Source organism: Halyomorpha halys, unplaced genomic scaffold (genome assembly GCF_000696795.3).
Source record: "Halyomorpha halys isolate HHAL.00 unplaced genomic scaffold, Hhal_1.1 Scaffold219.1, whole genome shotgun sequence".
Classification (NCBI taxonomy): Eukaryota; Metazoa; Arthropoda; class Insecta; order Hemiptera; family Pentatomidae; genus Halyomorpha; species Halyomorpha halys.
Window position 1 is genome coordinate 541,203 of NW_027108016.1, and position 13,361 is coordinate 554,563.

At 29.8% G+C, this 13,361-nt stretch overlaps 1 protein-coding gene across 2 annotated transcripts in view; it reads left to right on the forward strand.

Moving 5' to 3' along the window:
* Fas3 (fasciclin 3) overlaps positions 1-13,361 on the forward strand; it is a 592,625-nt gene that overhangs the window by 506,072 nt on the left and 73,192 nt on the right. The gene's annotated exons all lie outside the window — the stretch shown is intronic.

The following is a 13,361-nucleotide window of genomic DNA, read 5'->3' on the forward strand; positions in this document are numbered from 1 at the left end:
AAAAAAATAAATAAAAAAAAAAAAAAATTAGTAACATACTAATATTAGTTGATAATATGAAAATATGAATTTTTTTTCTTCTTTTTTTTTTAAATGGTGAAAAATAGTGCTTTTAGCGTTAATTTACTGTAAGTTGGAATGCCCAACCTTAAAAGTCCAATTTATATAGGAAAATAACAACAAACCATTGAAACAATCATTTATTATTTTTAATTTATGTATTGATACTTACAACTTTATTAAAATATATGCAGCAAGCAAATTTGATGTTAGTTATACAATGGTATGATACAGGCATGTGGAGAATCTACCCATAAATAGAACTCAAATAACATTTCAGGGGGGGGGGGAAGATCTCGGGGCCATATTCTTTTCAGACTCCTTGGAGGATCATCAGGTAATAAAAGAGATGCCAGGTTAGAAACAAGTGAGTTTGGGTGGCTTGAGTTTACCATGGAAGGATTGGTATCTGGTTCTGGCCAAATAGCAACATGTGGAACTTTGAGGTCCTCATGGATGACTTGATTTTTGATAAAGTAAGGAGCATTATGAGAGTAAAGTCCAGTATAGTATTTCCAGATAGTCCTTCGTAAAGTTATGTAGACCAATCTTTTGTAATAGATTGGAAGCTTAGACCGTTTGTCTAGTAAGTCCTGTAGTAGTCGGAATCTACGTGCAGTTTCCTGTCTTTTCAGTTTTGTGTGATTCCAGGTCAGTGGCTTGTCAAAATGTAGTCCTAAGTAACAACATCCAATTAATTTTAGAAATCTTTAGCGCACTTGCTCAGCCTCCACTGTCTCATTACCAGTGATGCGGCGAGAGGGATGGTCTGCTAAATGGATTTTGTCTGTTGTTTTGATAGGTTAGTGACTTGTAGTATTTCTTATAAAAAATATTAATATAACTTATATGACATTTTGAACTAATAGAAAAATTAAAATTAATTTATTAGAATAAAAAAAGGAAATTTTAAATAATAAATCATTATTCTACAATTAGTTTTAAAATATTTCGTCTTATCCAAAAATTTTTAAATTACTATATAATTGTAAGATTATTTTTATTATTTTGAAATACCTAATTAAATTAATTTTTTATATATCTAACTGTATTTTCTTATGATTCTGTATTTTCATTTTTTGTTTTATGAAGGAAGGCAGAATCAGGTTCTGAATTAATAAACCATGGATCAACTTCATGATTAATTAATTTACTTATCTCTTAGTGCTCGTCTTATAATCAGTTCTTCAGAATATTTTTTTAAGAAAGGATTTTTTTTTCTGCCTAAGCCAATTTTACGATAAATACCTAATTGGATTCTTAATAAGTGGTCTTAATAATAAAAGATGTTATGGATGATAATCAGGAATGAAAATTAATTTCTGCCTTATTTTTTCGGGTTAATTTTATCGTTTAAGGGTTCTCTATCACTAGAAGTACCCCAATGTTCAGTAATAGCCTCTACTAATCTATAAAACATACACATGAGATTTTAGCAGATTTAACATCCTAACAATAATTAATTATTCTCGCAATTAATTACTTGTAATAAATCAACAATTAATTTGAATTAAATTGATTCTAACAAATAATTAATTTGACGTTCCAAACATTCGTTACAGATTTGACCCGAAATAGATATACCTCCTTTCATTCCAAACTCCTAACCCACCCAAACGCAGTAGTTCTTAATCACTCATCTTTACACAATCCCTGATAATCCTGAGGCGTCCGAAAAGAAGATGGACACGGGATTATCTAATTTAAAGCAATGATTGAAGTACCAGTGGTTCCTTCCCAAGATTATCATGTGTTCTGAAACATTCATCACATTTACTTATTGTATATATATATATATATATATATATATTTTTAAAATTTATTGCTGTTTACAACTGTACATTATAATACATTTAGTAAATTTGATTTGATTGAGTGTATTAAGAATAAAAAAGAGTAAAGAACAAATAATAAATAGATATGGACATCTAGTCAGTAAATATGTGTACAAAATGAATATTATTTAAAATAAAGGAACAATTTGACAATACTTGACAGAAAAATGATCTAAACTTTCAACTAATTACAAAAGATTCATTTATATGACTATAATTAGGCCTGTGGATTTCCAACAAGCGTTCGATAAGGTCTGGCATCGAGGTCTCCTATATAAACTAAAGAAATTCATAAGAAGCATCGGGAATTACATATGGAGTCAATAGAGGATTACATTAAAAAACGGTCCATGAAGTTCCACTCCCAGTTGCCGACAGTTAAAGGAGCAGTGACCTACAACCTGGGAAACCCAACCTCAACCCGAAGGCTGAAGCCCAGGCTGCTGCAGGACATTCTATTATAAATTCTGTATTTATTAATTCATTATACCTCTATTTTACTTATTATTATTTTTTTTCTTCTCTCGTCTTTTTTTCAAATTAACTTTTTTTTTACCATTAGAGGGCAGTTTTTTTTTTTTTTTGTTAAGTCTACAAATGTCGTTCTTTTTTGTTATAATTCTTGCTTTTCTCTTCTATTATGAAGCATTATTCTTATCTATATATATTTTTTCTTTTAATTATAACATTGATTATAGTTAGATGTATCTTTTGTATGAGACTATACCCCTCATAATAAATTGTTAAAAAAAAAAAGTACCTCTTACATTAACCATGGCCTATCTGGACTTACGGAGTTCAGCTTTGAGGTTCCACTGAACCATCGAATTTCTCCCGAATCCAATCCTTATAGTCCGAAATCCTTTGTAAAATCCTCAATCCTCCTTATTTTTTCATATATCATGGCTTCTCTTTCATCACCAAACCTGGCTTCTCTTTCATTAACTGATAATCCTCCTAGCCGTCTGAATAAAAAGATGGCCTCGAGATCTCCTCTAGAAATGTTAATGGAGTTTTATGAATGGGTTGATCCTCCACATGTCTATCATGCCGTTGTATAACTAACATCAAATTTACTTGTATATATTTTAATACAATTGTAAATATCAATAAATTAATTAAAATGTAACATCTAATCCTTACTATATTGTGCTTATCAAAAAATATGAGAAAACATACTACCAGTTATGATTCATGTGATTTAGGCAGACGAATATTTAAAAAAAAAATGGCTGGAAGCCGATTGTGAGGAACCAATCAATTAGAAGGAATGTTACAGCGGACCAATAAGCGTTAAGAAACAACCCCAAGGGATGGCATTAACAGGCCAATAAACGCTACTGTAGCAAGGTAACTCTGATCTCTCCCAAAGGCCTCTCCCCATTGGTTAGATTTTATTGTCCTACTCTGGCCAACGGCCAATCAGATCGTCGATAACATTTAACGATATGGCCGTCAGAAAGAATTGCACTGTTACTGCTGTTCCCTTCCAGCTGGTGCTAATAGTAGTCGACCTAAACATATTTTAAAAAATTTTAATTTCTAAAAGGTGAATTTACAAATTGAAAAAAATCTTGCAAAATTTTTACAATCACAGATTTCATTTTATAAATAGAATTAGGTAGGAAGATAAATTATATACATTTAAAGCGTACTATAATAACTATTTATAATCGGATTTTTTTCCAAAATTTACTTGAAAAATAATGAAATAAGTATCGGTTTGTGGCCTTATAGCTAGCTAGATAACAATAAATAAAAAATTACTTTTTTTTTCAAAGTGGCACCATATCTGTATAAAATAAAACTATGGAGTAGAGATATTACAAGAGCCCGAGAGGAGAAAAAAAGACAGATATTTTATCCCAATTTTTTATTACTTTAATGAAAACTATGATATAATTACTAGAAAAAATTAATGAGTCTGATTATATTAATAAAATAACTACTCAACTTCAAATTCAAACTACTTATATCATTAGAAAATCTAAAGAACATTCTAAACTTAATTTTTATATAATATAGAATTAATTCAGTCGAAGTGTTTATAATGATAAAAGAAAATAATTGTATATAATAAATAGAATAGAAATGGTTTTTGAAAAATTGTTAAATTTAGCTTTCATTGTTCATCTTTGTGGTAGTGGAGGTAGGAGAAAATTATTTTATAATCTATATGGTTGTTATCGTAATGGAAGATAACCTTCAGGGAGGTAATTATTCTCCTAAAATGTATGACTAGTAACAAGTTTTATTCATTAAATGACATTAATATTATTATATATTAGCAAGAATGATAATAAAGGAGAAAATTATATGTTATATATATAGGTTTTTGTTATCAAGTAAATAGTTAATGAGTGTATATGATATATTAGAGTTGTTGTAAGCGCATGTTTATGGTTTTGTTGAATTTGTTTTTTAGCAGCCTGGAGATGGGGGAAATCTCCCGAAACGTTGCTGATATGAAATAAAATATTGTATTTTAATAAGAAAGAATTGTGTCATTCACTAAATCCAGTCTAAAGATATTATAAGTAAATTTGCTAAAATGTAAGCCCTAATAAACCTATTTACATCCAATATTTCTATTGATAATTTTTTTAAAAAGCAATATTTCATGAAATATATATTGAAAAATCAGTAGTTTATTGTGGGAAATCTATATCTCATGATCCACGAGACGTTCAGATGTCTATTAGCACTCAAATAAAAGCTAGCTTAATGTCATATTATATAGTTTATGAAGTTAATCTTCGTAGGGGTTGTAGTTTTAATGAAATTCGCCAAAATAAAATAATAAAGTGTCGATTTCTAGTGTTTACGATAACATTTTTTATTTATGAAAAACTATTTGTCAGAAACCATTGGACGTACAGATGTGTACGTAATAAATTAAAGATAGTCTAATGTACTATAAAGTAGTGAAATATTGCATTATAGAAAATTATATCTTGAAAACTATTTAATGTAAACAGCTCTATTAGGGCTCATATTTTCGCAAATTTGCTCTACTTTAAATTTTGTTCTATTAGGTTTTCTAGTGTTGATAGTTTTAAAGATTTGGAGCTTCCAATAATTTTTTTTTTTAAGTTTTGAAACAGTCGCTAAATAATTCGCTCCATCTATACTTGGCCGACTCATCAATTTTAACTAGTATTTATACATAGTTTTCATTAAAGTAATAAAAAAATTGGTGTGAAACAACTGATTTCTTTCTCCTCTTGGACTATAATACTATTTATAACTGAACTATGTGAATTTGTTTCTTCTGTTAAATGTTGTCTACCTAATTCATTACTCCCGTTTTAGTTTATTTACAGGCCATGAATTCTTGTTCCTCTACGTAGCATGATTACATTTTAAGATGATTCAAATGATAAATTATTTTTTTAAAGTATTTAAACTTTTTTTTAAAATTATCTAAAATATGAGCCATAATAGAGCTATTTACGTTCTATAGTTCCTAAGATATAGCTTTTTAAAAACATTTTATAAAAAATAAATACTGAAAGATCAGTAGTTGGTGAATTTATTTTAAAAAATCTATATCTCAAAAATCATGCAATGTACAGATGTCTATTAGCACTCAAATTAAAGCTAACGTATTTTATGACGTTTATCTTCGTAGGAACAATCTTTTTCATGATATTGGCTAAAATAAAACTATTTATAGTTGTTCGGACATTATGTTTGATTTATAAAAAAATATATCCAAGGGACTATTCGACGTACAGATGTCTTCTAGTTTTCCCGGTAGTTTTTTTAACTTATTTATCCATTCAAGTGTTTCTTGTAACCGGTTTTTTTATTATATTTTCCTTTTAATCTATGTGTTAGTCTTATTCTCGTAAAATGTATCTATTTGTTTGTTTTTGGTAAACTGATCTACTGCTGTGACTATGAATGATGGTCTGATCTCACATTACCGTCTAATAGTGAATTTGTTTGGCGGTCACTGAAGAGGATCTAGGAGGGTGAATTCCGGAGAGCGAATTTGTTGATCGGGTGAATTAAAAAATTGTGAAAGGGTGAAATTGGAGGAGCCGAAATGAGAAAGAAAAATAGGAATGAATTGAAACATTTGTATTTGTTGTACAGACCGAAATTGAATGTAAAATGAAACTGTAAGGGGAAAAAAATTGTTTATTATATCTTATTATTGTATCTCTTTTTTTCTGATTATACCATGTATGTGTGATTTATATATGTCCGATTACGGATTGATAAGTATGCTGTGTGAGATAGTAACCTCATGTATTTAGGCAGTATAGATAAATAATGTATTTCTCTCTCTCTACAGACCTCCAAAAGAAAAATTAATTGTTTTAAACATTTTGAAACAGCCGCCATTTTTTTATTCCTTTAACTAGATAGATAGTTATGATTTTATTTGTAAAAGACAAAATCTTGTACAAATTCATAACATAATAAACAATTATAAAACAAAACCTGAGTCTAGTGCTCCATTACAAAAACAATAAACAAAAAAACCAAAACAAAAAAAAACAGATTGGATAATACATAACTATTAACATAATATTCATTGTTCCATTATATTTAACTTAAAATATTGAGAATTCTTATAAATAAACGAAAGCGTGATATAAACGAAGATATTAATTGGCTTCGAAAAGTATTTACATAATAGAATTTATATATCACATACAAAATTAAACTTATTACATATTGCTACAATGTAAATACATAGCCTGTTCAATTTGGCTTCACTATCAATGTTCAATATATTTTCAATGTTTTGTAAGCCGCAAGATACGGATATGGGTGGCTTTAAGATATATTGTCTATTTTCTTCAAAGTTTGGACAATGTAGGAGGATGTGGTACAAACTATTATTGAAATAATTTTTACAGAATGGACAGAGTTCGTTTGCCTTCAAAGTGATGGTTTTGCTTCCGTGGTTTAGTTTGATATGCTCTGGGTTTCCTACTCTTAGTTGGCTGATGCACCTTACTTTTTTTTTTAATTTAACCTATATGTTGAATATGGTTCAGGTTTGAGCTGGTTCAAACTGCAGAGTGTTCGATATATGAGGTTGATGTTTGAGTTCAATGCTCTATTGATGTCATTATTCTCCTACCTATACTTGGCAGACTCATCAATTTTCACTAGTATTTATACATATTTTTCATTAAAGTAATAAAAAATTGGGGTAAAATAACTATTTTTTTCTCCCCTTGGGCTCTTGTACTGTACGCTGCCAGTACTCACTCCGACGGAACCTGTTGGTGATTGGAGGCAGACATTTGACTGACATTCCATTAGCTCCTTAATGTGAGACCTTGATTAGTTTATATTGTATTTACTGAAATGTCCACTCCGCTCTCTAGCCAATATTTCAACGAGCTACGTATAGAGTCCCCCACGTCCGACTTCGATATACTGTCAAACACATTTCCTCTAGTAGAGATATTTCTATTTTTCATTAGAATGTGTCGAGTATCTGACTAAAACAGACATAGTAATTAGTAATGATTAAACAAGTTCAAAAAGATAATCTAAAACATAATTGAAACTATATATGTTCCGGTTAACCTACGGCAACCGAAAGGTTGAATTGGAGGGGGCACCATCAAACATCATGGCATAATAGCCTACAGGATATAGTGGCGCCCCATGTGGCCAACAGCCCAATCTCACCTCCTCCAGCACTCTCTGTGAAGAGAAGCATTCCAGACTAAGGTGAGGAGAGAGCCATCTTGTCTTCAGCCAGAGAAGCAGTTCATCATTGCTACATACACAGCATACTAATCAATCCGTAATCGGACATAAATAAATTACATATAATTACATGGTATAATAAAATAGAAAGAAAACAATTTTTTTTTTCTTACAGTTTCCGTTTATAATCAATTTCGCTCTATACCCCAATACAAATATTTCAATTCATTCCTTCTTTTCTTTTCCTTAAATTTCACCAATTCCTAATTTTTAATTCACCCGATCAACTAATTTGCTCTCCGGAATTCACCCTTCCAGATCCTCTTCAGTGACCCGCTAAACAAATTCAATATTAGACGGTAATGTGAGATCAGACCATCATTCATAGTCACAGCAGTAGATCAGTTAACCAAAAACAAACAAATAGAAACATTTTTCGAGAATAAGACTAACACATAGATTCAAAGGAAAATATAATAAAAAGCCGGTTACAAGAAGCACTTGAATGGATAAATAAGTTTGAAAAAATAAATAAAAATTGATAAAATATAAAATAAAACTCAATAATCGTTTGTTCGTATCTTCTGCACATACCTTTCACCTGATTGTCATGAAGATTTTTGCCAAATGTTCGGGTTTCCGAGAAGGTTATAGGAATTCTGATTTTTAGATTTTAAAAAAAATATTTAAAAAACTAAGCATTTTTTGTGCATAGCTCAGAAAGTATACATTTTCTACGTTTGGTCATAAAAGATTCTAAGCCAACAAATTTAATTTTCCGATTTTTTCTAAAATTAGCATTTAAGCGTTTCTTAAATTAGATACTAAAAACGAATTTGAACTTTTTCACTCTTAAAATTTTTTTTACCATATCATTATTACCACCAATTAGATTTAAGGCCTTTTCAAGAGCGAAATATTGGTTTCAAATTAAGAGAAACTTCTCAAATATTTTATTTTATTTCTCCGGTTCTAATTTTTTAATTAATTACTTAATAATTTGAGTAATTAACCGTGAATAGTGCTGAAAATAAAATAATTGAACTGCCCAATTTTGTTAGTGTTGATTTTTTTTAAATAAGTGAACATAATTAAGGAAAACATACAAACTAGAAAAAAAAGAAACTTAAAACTATTACAAATTTTTTTCATTCGGAGCTCTATATCTTAAAAACTACCAACGATACTAAAAAATCTATGAGAGCATTATTTAAAGAAGAGTACATTTGCTGAAATATTAGCCCTAAAAAAGCTATTTACGTCCAATAGTTCTCGAGATATAGCTTTTTAAAAAGCAAAATTTCTTAAAAATCTACTGAAAGATTAGTAGTTAGTTAATTTTTTTGAGAAATCTATATCTCAGGAACTATGTGATGTACAGATGTCTATTAGCAAATTAAAGCTAGTTTAATGGACTATAAAGTAGTTTATGACCTTTACCTTCGTAGGAATAGTAGTTTTCATGATATTTGCTAAAATAAATTGATTTATAGTTGTTCGGACAATAAGTTTGATTTATGAAAAACTTCATTTCAGAAACCATTGGACATACAGATGTCTGCCAACACTCAAAATAAAGGAAATTTAACTTACTATAAAGTAGTTTATGACACTTATCTTCGTAGAGGTAGTAGTTTTTATGATATTCACATATGAATATAAATTTGGCAATTGAAAATTTGTTCGAAAAACTATAAATTAATTTATTTTAGCATTCATGTAAACTATTACTCTTACAAAGATAAACATCATTAACTACTTTATAGCCCATTAAACTAGCTTTGATTTGAGTGCTAATAGACATCTGTACGTCTAATGGTTTTTGTGATATAGATTCTTTCACTACGTTCCATACAACATTTTTATGAAATATTTTTAAAAAGCTATATCTTGAGAACTATTTAACGTAAATAACTCTATTAGGGCTCATATTTTAGCAAATCTGCTCTTCTTTAAATTATGTTCTCTTAGGTTTTCTTGTGTTGTTCCTACTTTTTAAGATATAGAGCTCCGAATGAAAAAATTAGTTTTTTTTTTATCGCTTTGAAACAACCGCCATTTTTTATTTACCCTACCTATACTTGGCAGACTCATCAATTTTTACTATTAATTATAGATAGTTTTTATTAAAGTAATCAAAAGTTTGTTTGCAGGATAAAAAAAAAAACAACCGATTTGTTTTGTTTTTTGATGTAATAAAAATTATATGTTCATATAATTGATTACCGATCATATGTTGGCCGAAACAAGTGCAGTTTATAGAACTCAAAACCACTCTCAAGTTTGGTGTAGATTGGTTAAGTTGTATTGAAGTTATTTATATTTTTGTTATATAAGGTTATTTATCGCTATAAACTAATTATATCTAATAAGTAATTAATTAAATAATTAATCAAATGTTTAAATTACTAAATATATCAAACATTCAGTTGTATTCAATTACTTTATTTATATCCCTAAATCTAGCAGTTGTGAGGCCTTGCCAAGTCTAATAGCATTTATTAAACATCGTACAGTGAACTGATTAATAATGAAGGAAAAAAATCATATATTGATCCCATGTATTTTAAATTATGTTCTATTCCAGCTATATTTTAAGATTTTTGTTAATTCATAGGTTTATTAGTCTGATTGTTTTACCAATCCTGGGTGATGTTGACCTCTTTAAAAATTAATTTTATTTATAAGCTTTCTGGAGTTCAGAGTTTAGAGTTTATCAATGTTAGAAAATAAATATCCAAATTCTACAGAATTTTCTTCACCTTTACCAGTGACCGTTCACGAACGAAGACAGAATTGCCACAGAGATCAGTTCTAAATCAATTTGCCAGCTGAGAGGAGTTAGAGCCGCTATTTTGGATTTCATGTCGAATTAAAACTTACCACCTAGTTACAGCTCGCGGATTCTTAGTGACGAAATTGCTTTGCTCCAATGGAATCCCATCGTTAGTTTCACTATAAATAGTTCTCTTTAGTGTTCCGCGAAGAAAGACATTCCATTACATTACAATGGAAGTATTGAAGCTGATTATCAATTCGTGCATTATGTATAAGCTCAGCTATTGAAAATGTATCTATCAAAGTGCCTCTACATGCTTATTCGCGCTTGCACAAGCGTGTAAATGGGTTATTTGTATTGGCTGGCATGAGTTGGCTCCGGTTTGTGTTCACTTAGCATAGTTTTAGAACTGCCAACTTCGAGTTTTAATTAATTTAAGAATTTCTCCAACGTTCAGATAGAATAATTATCTCTAATTTAATATTGCATATTTTAAAATTATATCGATTTGGTTTAAATGCTTTTAATCTTGTAAATACTTCAAATCTTGTCAATTAACATTAACAGTTTATTTTTAAGAGCAGAGATTACCATTCCTTCCATGATAAACTTCTCAACCACCCAAATCCACTTCTTTCTAACCTGGCTTCTCCTTCATTACCTAATAATGAATCTCAGCTTATTCTATATCAGACCTTAAGTTTGTTAACCAAGATATTTTTTTCTGAATGTAGGAAATAATTAATTATGAAAAAAAATTAGGGGATATTTCAAGATTTTACAAAAAAATAAACGCTATATTATTTAATCACATTTATAATAGTTACTCCTAGGCATCTGAAAAGAAGATGACCTCAAGATTTTCTCCGTTATAAATGTTTTTGTGAGTTCTATCAATGGGTAGATTCTCCACATGTTTGTGTCATGTCATTATATCACTTACAGCAAATTTACTTGATGTGTATATATGTATACAGTTGTAAATAACAATAAATAAATGATTATGAATGGAATATGGTCTGGGTGCGGTAAAAAAAAAAAACTCAAATAGTAGAATTATACTATTTTATTGAGCCAACGTTTCGCCCCACGTTGCAGGGCTTCGTCAGGGCTGTTTCGGCAGTCAAAAACAAAGTGACTTTGGTTGGCTCAATAAACTAGTATAATTCTACTATTTGGATTTTTTTTTTTTTACCGCACCCGGACCATATTCCATTCATCTATACACACGGTCAATCAATAATCTTCCAATAAATGATTATTATTATTACATTTATCGATATCTCCGAAAATCGAACTCTTAACAGAACACTCTCCTTAGTTACGTGTCTGCCGGGCCCACACGTGTTGGCAACATGAGGACACCTGCAGGACTTGTGCCATTACCAGAGGACCCAGATAATTTGGCGGATGAAGAAATAAGGCTGTTGTGGAGAGATCGGAGACGCACGGAGAGCATATTAAGACTGGTGCACTACCTGGGGAAAATCACAGCTCTCTCGACTGGGGTAAAAAAAGAACTGCAGCAATATATCTATTGTGTGACTGAACTGGTCCAACACTAGAATGTTATATTTGTGAAATATACTACTCAACATTGTCCTTAGTGGATTTTTAAAAAAATTATTTAATGATATTTACAGTTGTATTTGTATAAAAATATATCCAATAAATTTGATCTAAGAACGTAAAGGGATGTGTAGAAACTAACCATTGGTAGCACTCTAAAAACATAAAAACAAAGGTCTCGAGGCTATCTTCTTTTCAGCGCCTAGGAGTAAGTAGAATAAATGTGATTAAATAATATAGCGTTTATTTTTTTGTAAAATCTTGAAATATTCCCTAATTTTTTTTCTGAATTATTATTATTATTATTTCCTACATTCAGAAAAAAAAAATCTTGCTTAACAAACTTAAGGTCTGATATAGAATAAGCTGAGATTCGGCTTTGAAAATGAAAATGCGTACCGCTACAAACCATGAAGGGTCAGTACTGTTGTGCAAGGAGGTCATTTGTTCAAGATCATGCTCCACCGCCACTAAATACTCAGTGGATTGAGGCTTGGTGTGTGAACCATGGTTACAGGTAGAGAATAAATTATTATCTATGACAGCCGGATCTAAACCCGAAAAATTAGCCTTTAGTTTTAGAAAATAATACTAAGATGTGAAATTCTAGCTCCTCAATGTACTAAAATTTTTAGTAAAAAAGGAAAAAAAATGTATAAAATAAAATGAGATGTAGATAGTTGACCGTAGATTAATGCTTGAAGAAGTTTGTCGGGGGGTGCGGTCAGCAAAGAACAACATAAATAAACAAAACCATATTTATTTATTTTATGCCGACGTTTCGACCTGAGTTTCAGGTCTTTATCAGGGCTATAGAACAGAAGAGATAACAAAATTTAGAGTAACATACAATTGAAAAGGAATAGTATACAAACAAATTTAGAAATTTGTTTGTATACTATTCCTTTTCAATTGTATGTTACTCTAAATTTTGTTATCTCTTCTGTTCTATAGCCCTGATAAAGACCTGAAACTCAGGTCGAAACGTCGGCATAAAATAAATAAATATGGTTTTGTTTATTTATGTTGTTCTTTGCTGACCGCACCCCCCGACAAACTTCTTCAAGTATAAAATAAAGTATTTATATCCACCTAAAATAAGTATTCAAACTCATTAAATACTTAAAAACAAAGATTTCTGTACGCCTTATCTCAAACCCCTAAGGTAACTAACTCTAATTGAAATCTGTGAACACAACGTTTTCGCTAAAATCGACCAATCGGAAGGAAGTCTCACTTTATAAAATCGATTTTCCACATGTTTTTCGATTTTAAACTATCTTTATTTTTGTTTATTTATAAATTCATGATTAGCAATAATAAACGATATAACTTATATAATTATATAATTTATAAAATATAACATATAATTATAGTTATATAACTAATGAACCTATAACCTAATGAACATCTCCTTTTAATACAAATTTGATTTA